The sequence below is a fragment of the Talpa occidentalis genome, unplaced genomic scaffold (genome assembly GCF_014898055.3).
Source record: "Talpa occidentalis isolate TD23 unplaced genomic scaffold, MPIMG_talOcc4v2.1 talOcc4.13, whole genome shotgun sequence".
Taxonomy (NCBI): Eukaryota; Metazoa; Chordata; class Mammalia; order Eulipotyphla; family Talpidae; genus Talpa; species Talpa occidentalis.
In genome coordinates, this window is record NW_023601322.1 from 55,316,067 (window position 1) to 55,331,086 (window position 15,020).

Sequence of the window (15,020 nt, forward strand, 5' to 3'; positions counted from 1 at the left end):
CATGGCCTTTTTCTATTTATTTTATGGTGTCAGGTCTTACATTCAAGTCTTTTACCCATGCTGATATGGTGTGAGACAGTACTCTAGTTTCATCCTTTTGCATGTGGTTGTCCAGTTTCCCCAGCACCATTGATTGATGGTGTATATTCTTTGCTCCCATGTCATAGACTAGTTGACTATGTATGCGTGGTTTTATTTCTGGGCTTTCAATTTGGTTCTATTGGTGTGCATGTCTCTGTTCCAATACCATACCTGTTTTTATTATTGGGGCTTTGCAGTATTGTTTGAAGTCTGGTAGTGTTATACCTCCATTCTTCCCCCTTTTAGTCAGGAGAGCTTTTGCTATTCAAGGATTTTTGTGATTCCATATGAATTTCAGCAATATTTGTTCCATTTCTTTGACGAATGCCATTGAGATTTTTATTGCAAGTTTATTGATCTGTAAATTTGCTATTTTGATAACTGTAATCCCATAGATGTCTGCTGGGTCCATGAGGTCTAGATCTTTATTTTAGGCTTTAGATCTTTATAATAAGGTCTTTAAGGATTTAGACTTTTATAATAAGGCCTTGCTTATTTTTTGTCTCACTGATCTGTTCATTGGTGAATGGGGTGTTGAGGTTTCCTACCCCATATGTATTTACTGTTTTGAACGTTGCTAGTGATTGTCTAATGCTTTGGTGCTCCATCATTTGGTGAGTATATGTTGAAGTGTTGTCTTCCTGGTATAGTGTCCCCTTTATATATAGTATCCATGTGTCTCTCCTGTCACCCTTTGTAGCTTAAAGTCTGTTTTATCTGATATTATAAATATGGCTGCCCCAGCCATCGTTGGGGGACCATTTGCATGTAGAATTGTTTTCCAAACCTTTACTTCAATCTGTTTATCTTTAGAAGTTGGGTGTGTTTCCTGGCAATAGCATAAGTTTGGATTCTGTTTTCTAATCCAACATGCTACTCTGTCTTTTGAATGTGACTTTAGTCCATTTGTGTTTATGGTGATTAGTGATAACATAGAAGGCTGTTTTGCTGTTCTGCTCATCGTTCTGTGGTTCTTATTCAATATCTTGCTGTTATTGCTATTCATTCTTGTGTTGGCTTAGATCTTAAGACTTCTTGTGTTATTTCTTAGAATTGGGGGTGAGTAGGAGCAAATTTCTTAAGCTTTTGTTTGAAAAAATAAAAAGATTTTGTTTGAGAAGTTCCTTATTTTTCCCTCATAAAGGAAGGAGGGCTTCACTGGATAAAGTATTTTTGCCTGGCATTTTTTGCCCTGGAGTTTTTTTAATATATTGCTCCATTCTTTTCTTGCTTGTATTTCTTGTCAGCCTAATTGGTTTACCAGACTCCCTATGAAAAGACTGACACTACCAAGTGTTGGCAAAAGCATGGAACAACTGGAACTTAGGAAAACTGCTTGGCAGTATCTATTATAGTAAAGCTGAACATAATGTACACACTGGAATTCTAAAATTCCTCTCCTAGGCAGTAATGTGTACCTTTATACATTAAAATTCATGCACTCGAATATCTGAGGCAGACTATTAAAAACAGTTCACAAACTGGAGATGAAGTCATAGAGCAAATGATTTTCAGGCTTTTCTGCCCTCCTGCCATTAGGATTGCCCTGCCTCATGGGGCACCTATATTTGTTATATTGCTGTAAGTTGTACTGTTTACTTCTGTGGGCTATGGCAGCAATATTGAGATATTTGCCAAGAGAAGCAAAGGCAGGAGAGAGGCAGGAGAGAGAAGGGGAGAAGAACACCAGAGACACCCCGAGTGAAGACTTGCTAGGGGCTAGGAGGCCTACTGGCCTCCTGGTCCCCCGGCACCCCTTCCTGCCATGTACCTGGTTGCTGTACTTCATGTAAAAGCTCAATACAAGCCTGAGAAAGCCGCCAAGGGCTCCAGGACTCTTCTTTACCCCATCTGCTGAATCTCAGAAAACCTGCTCTGTGCCCATCCTGCTACTACAGAAGTGAACCAAACGCCATCAGATCTACAACATGTGTTTTATTCACACAGTGAGAACAAAGCATGTATCAGGTTGTCAGAAGTCATGATGCATTTGTTTGAAAAACACAGAAGAAATACATGACTTTTCCAACAACCAAATACATATAGTGTCAACAAAAATCACACATTTTGAGCAAAGCTGCCAGTTACAGAACACTGTTTGATTACTGTTTGATTTCATTCACATAATGTCCGATGCCAGAAAAAACTAATCTATTCTCTTAGAAGTCAGGATAATGGTTGCCTACCCTTCGGGAGGTAGAAACTGGAAAAGAGCATGAGAGGGTGTCCTGGGTGCTGGCAATGTTTGTTTGTAGGGTAAATGGTTTTCAGGCTTTTCTGCCCTCCCACCATTAGGATTGCCCTGCCTGATGGGGCACCTGCAGTTGTTACATTGTTGTAAGCTGTGGGCCATGGGAGGAGTAATGAGGTAGTCACCAAGAGAAGGAGGAGACAGGCAGGAGAGAGAAAGGGATAAAGCAAGCCAGAAGAAGCCAGGGAATCCAGAGTGAAGACTTGGAGGGGGGCAGGGGTTGGAGGCCTACCAGCCTCCTGGCCTCCCAGTACCCCTGCCTACCATATACCTGGTTGCTGCACCACATGTAAGACTTCAATAAAAGCTTGAGAAAGGACCGAGGGCTTCAGGACTCCTCCTTTACACTCATGATTGGCTTGAATCATAGAAAACCTGCTCTGTGCCTTCCTGACACTACATTGTTGTTCTGGGTGCTGATTCTGTGCATTGTGTCCTAATTTGTTGGGGGAGAAGGGGAATACACAGACTATTTATGTAGATGTTAAACTTGTAGAAATGGTTAAAATGACATGCCTCTACCTGGATCGGAAGCTCAGAACGATGAAATGACTCCTACTCCCTGAGCCTCTCCCATTGTCCACTACACTCTTTCACACTTGCACTCGGCTACTAACTGCTCTTATAAAAGGTGAGAGTGAGAAGAAAACAAACACCCTCAATAACCCTGCCCCCACCTACCCAAACATAAAAACTGAATGCCATATGGTACAGGTCTGGTTGCTAAAGTAGTTCTACCAAAATGTAAAGTCCAAGTCTATTTTTATCACTTTTTACCCTCATTCTCTAGTGAGATCAAGTGGACATCTGCTCCCTCTGCCCAAAAGCTTCTTAATCAGGAATATTCCTCTCAAAGGACATAAATAACACTTCAAGTTGCAGGTACTGAAACAGCGAGGAGTCATGCAGGCCTCTCAGACACCCCTCGTGGTAGGTAAATGCAATTGGAGGGCAGGCCCAACTTGGCTGAGGGGTGTAGGGTAAAGAAAATGTCAGGCTTTTCTGCCCTTCCGCCATCAGGATAGATGATGGATCCTTGTCCTGAATGCATGCCTGATGGCGGGCACCTGGAATAGGGTGTGGGCATAGGTAGATGGGATTCAGCTGAGTTAAGACTGTGCTTTTAAGGGCGGCGTCACGGGGGGACGCCAGCAGCCCCAGCCAGCAGCAGCAGAACCTGAAGGAGAAGCCGAAGCAGAAGCAGAGAACGCCAGAGAGCCCAGATAGAGTGAAGACTTGCTGGGGGCTGGGAGGCCTGCCAGCCTCCCAGCCCCCCAGCCAGCACCCCTGCCTGCCATATGCCTGGTGAACCCCAAAATAAAAAACCTGCAAAACTACTGAGGACTCTGATTCCTCCTTTACCCGATCTGCATGGGATCAGAAAACCTGCCTTGTGCCCTGTCCTGCCCCTTACAATTGGCGTATGTCGGCAAGATCCATGCAGACGGGTATTGGAGCCCTCCGAAGACCTAGAGGGACTAAGGAGAACAGACTTTGCCTGTGACGACGCTGGAGGCACCATGGCGGTATAGAAGATGGATACGTCCACGAGCTACAGGATGAGACCTGGCGTGAAGGAGACGCCCGAAAGGACCAGCCAACGACACCGGAAATGACCAGCCAACGACACCGGAAAGGACCAGCCAATGACCCCTGAGGCAGCAGGCCATTGCTGAAGCAGGGAGAGGCCAATGGACTGATAGACTGATGAACTGATGATTTTGGACTGACAATCCCGCCAGAAGGCGGAGGACCTTAGCAGGTTATGTTTATTTTTTGAGAATCTGGGGGTGGCCAGTGGGCCTAGATGGCCAAAAGCAGCCTGTGTATGCCCAGTGGCCAGGTGGAGGAGAAAAGCCAACTAAGGTGGCAAAAGATGGTACTGATGCTAAGTTGAGAAGCCCTAAAGCGGCTGTTAAGCAGCCTGGGTATGCTGAAGCCCTGTGAGTCTCGTAAAATCACCTATGGGTGATGCCCTGCTCATTCTTGAGTGAGGGTGAGGAGCTGAGGAGCCCGTCCTTGGGGGACGGGTGGGGAATGTGGCTTGGGGTGGAGCCCAAGCCAAATGCAAAGTTTGGATCCCCAACCCATGTGCTGGTGCAGTGGGTTGGCTTGAGAGCAGGGGTCTGTGAGTCGCATGGGTGGCCATGAAGGCCGAGTGTTGGAGCGACTGCAGACAGAAACCCTGAGGGTTGGCGATTACCCCCAACAGAATAAAATTGCCAATCCCAGAGCTAGTGCATCCTGGGGGTGGATGCTGTGTGTGCCTTGTAGCCTAGACTACAGCCGGAGAAGGCCAGGAAGCCTGACGGCTCCTGGTATGTTATAGTAGATGCCGTGAGTGATTCCCCTCCCTTATATGAGCAGTGCCTTCGGCAGCAGATTTGGTGGCTCATCTGCTGGTACCAATAATTGTCTTTTGCACTTGGTTGGTGCCCTGCCTGGACTTATTTGTGTTGTGTTGTATTTTGTTATGTTGTATTTTGTTATTTGATGTATTTGCTTTTGTGGGCCATGGCTGCATTGTTTGTTTGCTTAGAAAATTGTATATACTGTATTGTATAGACTGTATGGCAGAAAATCCTGAGGGGGTGGACTGTAGGGTAAAGAAAATGTCAGGCTTTTCTGCCCTTCCGCCATCAGGATAGATGATGGATCCTTGTCCTGAATGCATGCCTGATGGCGGGCACCTGGAATAGGGTGTGGGCATAGGTAGATGGGATTCAGCTGAGTTAAGACTGTGCTTTTAAGGGCGGCGTCACGGGGGGACGCCAGCAGCCCCAGCCAGCAGCAGCAGAACCTGAAGGAGAAGCCGAAGCAGAAGCAGAGAACGCCAGAGAGCCCAGATAGAGTGAAGACTTGCTGGGGGCTGGGAGGCCTGCCAGCCTCCCAGCCCCCCAGCCAGCACCCCTGCCTGCCATATGCCTGGTGAACCCCAAAATAAAAAACCTGCAAAACTACTGAGGACTCTGATTCCTCCTTTACCCGATCTGCATGGGATCAGAAAACCTGCCTTGTGCCCTGTCCTGCCCCTTACAAGGGGAAACAGGGTGTTCAGATCTTGGGCCCCTTTGGTCAAACTTGTAACCACTCTGTGCCTTGTTATCCTCACCATTAAAATAAGGATAATGGGGCTAGCCGCATAGTTTTCAAAAGCATCCCAGTGAGTCAACACATGTTAGAACATTCAGAAAAGTGGCTCAGGATGCAGAAGGCTTTGGGGCCGATCCCAAAGTCCCCACAGTCAAGCTGTGCAGAGCACTCCTGGGCTGTCCCCCACACGGTCAGTAAAGCAGCGGGGACCAGGGACACCCCCTTCAGGGGTAAAGGGGAGCAGAGGAGAGATCTACAAGGATGTGAGATGGAGAAGAGCTGGCTGTCCCCCAGCCCCAGCACATCTGCTAAGTAAGTTTATCACTGAATAAATGAGAGCAGTCGCCAGCCACCTCCCTGAAAGACTTTGAAGAATCGGGTCTGCTGCTGCCAGAGGGCAAGAAGGAAGACACCTCCCAGGCATGTAGTAGCTGACCTAACAGCAAGTAGGGAGGTGGTAACATCACACACCCACACTTCCTATTTGACCAAATGGCCAGGAAACCCCACAACCACTGGGGTATAACTCCTATTATAGGGCCCTGGTCTCTACCTTGGAGCCCTTGAGACCTTGACTGTGACTGGCTCAAGACACAAAGTCTCAGACTGACGGCAATAAGTGGTTTATCAACAAAGGAAAAACCGATGTTCAACCGCTAGAATATTCACACCGGCGTATTCTCCAAGGAGGCAGACCTACCCAAGTAGCCGAATCTTCACCAGGAGGATACCTGAAGACATACCTGAAGGACATGAAGTCAGCGGGCTGGGACAGAAAGGAGGATGAATCCCCAGAAGAGTTCAGTGGGTGGGACTGGAGACCTGGCCACCTGGGAGCTGCCAACGCCGTGCTGCTTTCCCAGGGCTGATCAGCATCGCGCCCTGCCTCACAGCCGGGCCCACGCTGCACACCTCTGCTCCGAGGCTCTGTTAGCACCCATGTAGGGGACAATCCTACTTCCTCACATCACAGGTCTGGGGAGGAGGTAGGTTAGGAAACTCTGTGCCCGATACCTACCTTTCAGTCAGTAAACAGATTAGTTCTCGAGGCAATCCTTTTTCTCCCTGAAGGCAAGTTTCTGCGGGGGGGGGGGGGGGGGAGTCAGGCTACAAGTAGAGGCAGGTGGAGGAGCAGTCACACCCTGGCTGGTCTGCAGGTGAGGGTGAGGTGTGGAAATGGCCAGTTTCTTTCCACGAACGCACAGGCTACGGGCACCTTTCCTTTCGGCATAACAGTAGGCCCGAATTCAATGGGGAATTCTCAGTTCTGCCACAATCCAGCCATGTTCCCAGATCAATCACACTGATCTCAGGCTGTCTTTTCCACAAACGGCTGATCTGATCTTCAGTTCTACCTGACACTCGTAGAGGACAAATTGAAGGGCAGGTCTGGGAGCGTCCTGCGTTCACTGCCAGGATCTGCTTACATCACTGCCCCAGGAGTGAACAGTCACGTCCCTCTCTTAGCAGCTACCAGTCTCGCCTGGAAAATCCCTCCAATGCTTAGACTGCCGGGAGTGTTGGGGGAGGGGCAGGGGACTGGACATAGGGGATGTCCTACCAACAAGTCCTCCCTTGCTGATGGGAGATGGGGGCAGAGGCTGCCGTTGCCAAACAGTTCTTCCCTAGTCACTACCTGGACACTTCATTGCCGCTGGAGACAGGAGACATCTGGGAGCGGAGGGAAGAACAACAAAGGCAAGGCCAGCAAAGCGCAAGGCAAAAGGCAAGTGGCAGAAGCACCTCGCCACCTCACCTATCTCCCTCCCCACACAGAACGTGTGTTCCTGTCTACACACTGAAAGCCCTGGGGACTCCACCTTTCTTTTCTCTCTGCTTGCTATCACCAGCAAGCTTGCTCACACCATCCCTTGGGGGGATTCATCCCTCCACATCACTCCCATCATCCACGGAGTGGACAGGGCAAAGGAAGCTAAAAACAGTTTGATCACTTATTTAGGATTAAGACGCCATCGGAAGCTTTCCACACTCTGCCCTACGCAGATATTTTTTGGTAGTTCCCCCAGAAGTGAAATGCACTTCCATCATGTAATCCTAAGGGCTCTCCACTCCCACCTCCCCCAGCACGGCTGCTCAACCCTTAGCAAGATAATGGCAGCCACCTTAGTCAGATGTACTACTGTTAAACTCCCCCAAGTGACTTTAGGTCAAAGCACCACTAAGGCAAAGCACTCAAGTTTTGCAAACTGGAAACAGTTTGGAGATGGAGATTGTAAAAGCAACGGAAATTAGGTAAACTGAGTTCCCTTGATAAAAGATCTGCTACTCTAACACTGAACGATCAACCTATACAAATAAATGGAGACTAAACTGCTTTTTTAACCAGCACGATAGATAATCATAGAAGGTAATGTCTTTTTAAGCCATGCATTACATAATTAAGTGACTTCTAAAAAACATAATGCAATAATCGCCTGTAAGTATTTCACACCTATCATAGGGCAGGTGTCCTTTCCATACAGAGATGCAAGTAAGGACAACAGTTTCCCCGGGGGGCAGCTGTGGAAATGCCATCAAGCAAGGAGCCAGGGCTGAAGTACTCCAACAGTTCTGATACGACAATTACAAATTCTGAATGGGGATGAGATGCCCGCTCCTACTGTGAAAAGGACCCCCTTGAAACAGAGGGACAGGCAGGGCTTCTTTCTGGGCTGCATGGGGCAACGGATCTAGAAGGACGTAGCATCAGGAACCTGGATCTAACATCGAGGAGAAGTACAGCAGTTTTGTTCAATGAAGATAAGTAACACAAATCAGTCTTCACACTTGGAAATATAAATCTTTTGGGATATCGTATGAGAGAAGCCCTTCTCGCGCCCCCCCCACCCCCCAACCCACAAGATTATATGCTGTGATCTAAAAAGTTCTATTTAGTTCCAGAATTGCATCATACCAGCAAATAAGGCAGTTGCTATTTATAATGACTAGTCACAACTGGCTGAAATTCCAAGGTAAGTGACTTTTATGACAGCCCAAAATTGTTTTAACCACAACTCAGCAACACATATTGAAGACGTACATTAGCCTGCACAGAATGCTATCCACTTGATCTCGAAAAACATTATATATAATAACAAAAATACAGAAATGGTCACACCGCACCCCACCCACACCCAAACCAGTGTGTTCCCTCATCAATTCCACCACTGCAATAACTTTAATACCGTAAAGAAACAGTGAGGAAATCAGAGCACCGTGGAACGATGTCAGCAGCTCTTACATGTACTATTACAATTTTGATGAGCTAAGACAGTACAGGCAAATGGACTCCTGAGGACATTACGTACAAGTAAGATTTGTAAAGGTCCCCACTCATACACACGCGCGCACACACACACACACACACACACACACAAATGTTCATCTGTCACAGACGGCAGGGTCAAATTTATCCGCTGGAGTTTCCAGGCAGCATTCTGCACATTTAGAAATGAAAAGCAGCAAACGGAAAGTTGTCCAGTCTATCTCAGATGGATCATCCACAACTGCGTAAGGATGCAACAGCTGTTCTGATGCTACTGCACACGTGCTTACGGCTGCTTCTCAAATGCAAACACCACGTAAATACCTAAAAAAGAGAATAAATATAAGTCAGAGTTTGGTTTCTCATATCCTCAGGGCAAACAGAACAACAGTCTTGGTCCTGGACCCAATGTGGTCAAAAAAGTCTTAGCGGCTTCTAAAGAGCAACAGTCCCATTATTTCCAAGAGTTTCTCCATTATGCTGCATCACATTTAAGCAGATACGGGATCACGTACATGTGCTTACTTAGAAGCAAATACCCGCGTACTCTAATACCCGGTGGTACCACTGCCCTTGAGAAAACAAATTCGACAGCTCTCAAAATCTCTGAAACAGTGGAAGGTAAGGAAAGCAAAGAAAATCAAAACTAAAAAAAAGTGCACGACTAACTTCTTTTTACCTGGTGTGAGGTAGACAGGTATAACAACTACACCCCTACGAGTACTAATGACAGCGTTACTCAGTTTTCTCTAAGGAAAGGAAAACAAAAAACCTACCGCTAAGAATTAAAAGGAACATGCATAACATGCACACCAACATTCACCCACTTATCCAACTGTAGTGCTGGAGGGTTTGATTTATCTGGCCCCAACAGCGATATTCCTGCATGCAGCCAGCCCCAAGAGCATGCTCCCTTAAACAAGGCTTCCTGCTTTGACTCAAAAAGACATCTAAAAGCATCGTGGCTCCTCATTCTGAATCACACTCTAGTTCAAACACGTTATGTCTTCAAACGAGATACAGATAGATTTTTATGGTCAGAAAGCACCCGCAAAGATGACAAATCATCGAAACATCACACAGATGTTCCGGGCATGCACCAGGGCATTCAACTAGCAAGTCAGGGTAACAGGCCCCGAGTCTTCACTCCTTGAGTTCATTTCTCAACGAGGGACAGACAGCTGAACAACACAGATCACCTAACAGCCTCCCAGTCCTCGAGGCTCTCTACTCTTCCAACCCAACCAGCATAGGAGTACACCACCAGCCATTTCAAAGTCTACTTTGGTCATGCCCCTTTATCTACTAGTTTCCAATTTCTCTGAGGAGAAATGAAATATGGCTGGCACTGCAGCAGGTAGATCAGATAGACGAAAAACAGGCAAGGTGATCCAGTCATCAGCACTGCAATTCATTAATCGCTCCTCCTTTCCTTAAAACAGCTTGCCTTGTAGTGCACTTAATTGTGCATTAGTGCAGACGTGTGCATTACACAGCACACTTCTGCAAGACAGCTCTAGTAACTCGCGCACTCGTTTTTGCGCCCCCAACACCCTTTCGCAGACCGTTAACGTACAGCAACGCTCAAACGTCTATGGAATGGATTCTCTCTGACCACCTGTGCCTTCAACATAATCAACAGACATTTAAACGAACGGTGGGAACTACCTTCTAAGTCTTCAGGGCAACCACACAACATGATAAGAGTGAGGCTCTGGACAGTGACTTCTGTTGAAGAACCATGGGAGTTCACAGATCCACCAGGCCTTGGAGTTCCCTTTCAGAGACAGGGGCCTCGCTTCAGAATGTCCCTGGATGATGCCCGTCCCCAGTCCTCTAAAATACCCTGCTCACTACGCTTCACTCAAGGTTCTATTACTTATCGTGCCTTCACTGACCACACCGCAGTGACCAGAATCAAATAAAATACATGGCAGTGTTCTACAAGCCGAAATGTCCAATAGGCAGCTGAGGTAAAGACAACCGATACAGATGGTTATGTGGTAACGAGTAGGCAGAAAAGCATCTGAGCATGCTTGTGAAAGTTTACATTAGGCAACACCCTGCATATATCTTCCTCTTGGTCCTAAGCAACAGTGCAAGAATGGGGCAGCTATGTGAAAATATGAAAACACACACACACGCACACGCACACACACACACACACAAGTGCACACACGCCTTAACCTGTTAGAAAATTTCTCATTTCAGATTTTACTGATCACTTTTTGAAAATAGCAATAAATCTGCACTGAAGAGATATACTCACTGGTAGCTTCCCATTCTGATTTACTTAAGGTTCCCTAAAATTAAGAAGAAAGAAAGAAAATTTTAGATTGAACACGCAAGTACAAACATACTTATGTTTCAACAATGGAGCTGCCCAAGCATCCCTCACTTCACTACAGATGTTTTAAAAAATACTGTGAATGTCATACTGATCTGAGCATGTAAAAGAAAGCAGTGAGATTCACCTTTCATGCCATCTCCTTAGCACTTTTGCCAAATGTTTTATTAGTCCACCGATTTTCATGCGATCAGTAAATTTGTGTGAAGTCATGTGTTCCTGTCCTGTGTGTGTGTGCGACTGGGAAAAGCATCCATTTTTATTTTTAACTTGCAAAATGAAAAAATTAAAAGTCCTATCTTGCTTCAAACATCAAACAGTACTGCTGGAGGAAATAAGATTTTTGTGTTTTACCAAGGAGTTACAAAGTTCTAAGTCATACAAGAGAAATTAAATATACTTGAAAGTTGTAAAAGATCTGAAACCATTTCGATACAGTAATAGACACATACAGCAATACCCTGACTAACGAGACCTGGTGGAAATTCCAGTAATTAGCATAATTTTGAAGAAGCGATGAGTGTAAACAATAGCCTAAACTGTCCCCAGAGATGTCTTATGCAAAATCTCTTGAGGACTACGTCACAGTGGTGGGCTGGCATTCAAAGTTAAAGAAACTGAGAGCTTCCATGTAGAAGCCAGCGCAAATGAAGACGTAACCTTTCCCCACCCAGGTTCACCAGGCGCTGAATTTGATCCAAGGGACACTGGAAGTCAGTAGTGCCTAGGTGAAGATATAATGGGAGAGCAAGCAAACTCTGAAACCAAGACTAGTACTTCTCCCCCAACCTTAACTGCCCCCACCCTCAGGTCACATTAAGTACACTTTCTTCTACAGTCTGTAGCAATACAAAGTCATCCTAACTTAGGGAAACAGACTAACATGTATCTGATTTGGAACAAAGTGAACCAGTAAACCACTGAAATAATCTCCCAAGTTTCCAGACAGCATGTATGGAATGTTGCCCCCATTTTCATTAAAATATGCTTTTTAAAAATGAACACTTACCAAGGGTAACTTTACTTGAGTGTTCTTCATGTACTTTGCCACATGTTCATAGTCATCCACCTTCTCAGAGGCAAGTCTGGAATTCTCATGTGTAGGATATGGCTAAGGAGGCAAACAAAATTCCTATCTAAAGATATTTCATCGAAATTTATTATTTAACAATTTAAACATACAAAAATCACTGACACATACTAAGTCAATAATCCCCAAATATTGCTACAGGAATACAAAGTATACACACTTCTGAAATAGGAAAACAAAATGGGTGACAACAAAGCTGCTGCTGGCATCAATTTTGATCATCACAGCATATTTAGAGCTGGGCCCAATTCTATCATTCATCCCCACCAGTTACCAGCAAACACTCATCTCTTCCTGATGGCCCATCAAGGAAATTGTGTATTACCACACAAAGCCGAAGGTAGGTTACATGTTAATTTCAACACGACGGTGATTTAACAGTCATGGAAAAGACGAGCAGCAATTAGAAATAATAGAAATGAAACACTCCAGTTAATAGAGTTTAACCAAATGAGCTGAAGAACATGAAGAAAATAACCCAGCATCCAAAATACAGGCAATGTCCAGTTTTCCACAAGAATCTGAAGGAACACACACACAGACACACACACAGACACACACACACACACACACACACACACACACACACACACACACACACCAGAGTCACAAACATGTTTTGGCCAAAGACTTCTTCCAATGACCTCAGGCACTATTTGCAATCCATTTTAAGTATTATCTCTATGTTCCAAAGCACAGTGCTCTGGAATACACATGTATCAAAACATAATGTATGGCAGAAAATAATAAATTTAAAATACCTTCTACCCTACAAAGGTGGAGTCAGGGTTCCCCTCCCCTCCTCGGGGCTCTGCACTTGGCCTGAGAAGCTGCTTGTGGGCAGTGCAGGTGGGCATTTTAGCACCCACCACCAGAGGCCCCACTGGGGCACAGGTGGCAGGCCAAGGCCGGCAGTGACGGCGGGTGGCAGCTTCGACCCCCTGAGCATGCAGTCCCCGGTTCAGGGCTTTAGGGAGGAGCACGAGGCCCCACGGGCCAGCTCCAGCACCAAGGCTCCCTCCAGCTACAGCAGTAGAGAGGCCCATGGATTTGGTGCCTGGATCGTGGAATGGACCAATCTGGTGTGAGCTATGAGCTGACTGGTAAACAGTCCAATCAGCCCCAGGGCTGAAAATGGTCTCATCAGACTTGTAGACGGGGCATTCTGAAGGAGGAGATAAGGCAGGGGCAGGAGCCAGCTTGGGACTTGGATCATCACTGTCTCTCTCTCTGTGCTTGACGAGGACTCTCGGTTCCTGGCCTCAGGAGAGACACTCAGACTTTCACAGAAGGACTCTGTTCCTGACCTCTGAAGAAGAAAGCATCCAGCAGCCGGCCTCTGGAGGAAAAAGAGAAGCCAGAGAGCTCTTCGCTGCCCAGGGGGCCACTGCCCTTCCTCGGACATCCCCTGAAAGGAGCACCAGAGGCCTCAGGGCTTGGTATCTCAAAGAGCTACTTGTTCTGGGTGTGGCTCAACACCTCACAAAGAGCTGCTGAGACGGTGTTGCTGACATCGCTGCCTCCTGGTGACCAGTGCTGACCAGCACTATTGGCTGGTGCTGTCCAGCACTCTTGACGGGTGAACAGCACTCAGTGTTGGGTCACCTCTGGAGGTGTTAGTTGTCTGACACCGCCTGCTAGTGCGGCTGCCTCCATGGCTTGTCTGGCCCAGCGTCTGGTGACGTCCATCAGCCCGACCTCAGACTATGGCTGTGGGCTGCTGCGGCGTCATCTCATATGAGCGCCTCTGGCTGCGGTGAGTTGAGTCCTGGCCCACTGTGCGCTGGCTGCCATGAGGTCCAGGCCCACGTTGGTGGACAGCGACCTCTTGGGTGAGCGGCTTTTTGTTTAGGGCTTCCGAAAACTCTGTTTCCCGCATTTGTTAAATAAACCCCACTGTTGTTCCCTGAGCCGCAGTGGCCTTGCAATTGTGTGCACGGGTGAAGAACCCGGGCAGTGACCTGTCATCCACCAGGCACTGTCCTTCTGATCTGCTGCAGGACCCCTAGTGCCCTGTTTCAAGGTTATATACTCATTATAACTTCTTTCCTTGTCTTATTACAACAGAACAGCTAGCAAGGATCCACTTGAAGTGCAGGTCTGCCTGGTGAGGTTTTAAGAAAATGACCCAAGAAAGGTATCTTATCACCTATCCCACCCCCCGCCCCCGCCTGCCCCCCGCCCATCATCTCAAGAAAGACCTCACAGTAAAGCACAATTAGTGATTTGGACGTCCATGTTGTTACCATAACCGATCGCAAGGGATATACAGAACATCACTTACTACTACCTATCACTGAGTTTGTTCTAAACCTTCAATCTCAGTCTTTGTGGGGTCATCACAATCGCAAAGCTTCAAAACTCTACCGCCAATGAATGGCTGCCAAACTACCCTGTTGTACCTCTGCTTGTCAACCGGCCAGGGCAGGGCTCCGTCATTTCATTATCTGTCTATCACCGGACATCAGGCTCCTCTCCTCTACCGATCACTTTAAAACACCAAGCAATCTAAGACTGTAAAGCCACAAAACTGATTTGTTTTTAATAAAACTTGCTAAAATAGACATACCCTGGTAAGTATCTCCGCCTAAGGCAGTAACTTTGCCAGACCTGTTCCCTGGTGAGAACGAACACACACACACACACACACACACACACACACACACACTCTCTCTCTCTCTCTCTCTCTCTCTCTCTCTCTCTCTCTCTCTCTCTCAGAAATACACAGGTGTCGGGACTTTATAACTATAGTGCCAGTCTTTCCATTCTCCTTTCCCTCTGTTTCACAGCACCACAAGAGCAGACCATGCGGTTTTGTTTTCCTGGTTTTCTTGCTGCAACTCTCTGCCAGCTGCTGTCTGACAGCTTTACAAAAAAACGCTTTTTTAAGCAA

General features: G+C 46.7%; 1 long non-coding RNA gene across 2 annotated transcripts; it reads right to left on the bottom strand.

Annotated features, from left to right (window-relative positions):
• Positions 1 to 6,522: 6,522 nt before the first annotated feature.
• On the bottom strand, positions 6,523 to 13,744 carry LOC119243241 (uncharacterized). Of its 2 annotated transcripts, none has more exons than XR_005124666.2 (4): positions 13,435 to 13,744; positions 12,047 to 12,148; positions 10,960 to 10,993; positions 6,523 to 9,014 (listed from the first exon to the last, which is right to left on the bottom strand). It is a non-coding gene; the product is annotated as an uncharacterized LOC119243241 (long non-coding RNA). The 2 variants fall into 2 exon arrangements; XR_005124667.2 differs by lacking the exon at positions 13,435 to 13,744 and adding an exon at positions 12,889 to 13,427.
• Positions 13,745 to 15,020: the final 1,276 nt, after the last annotated feature.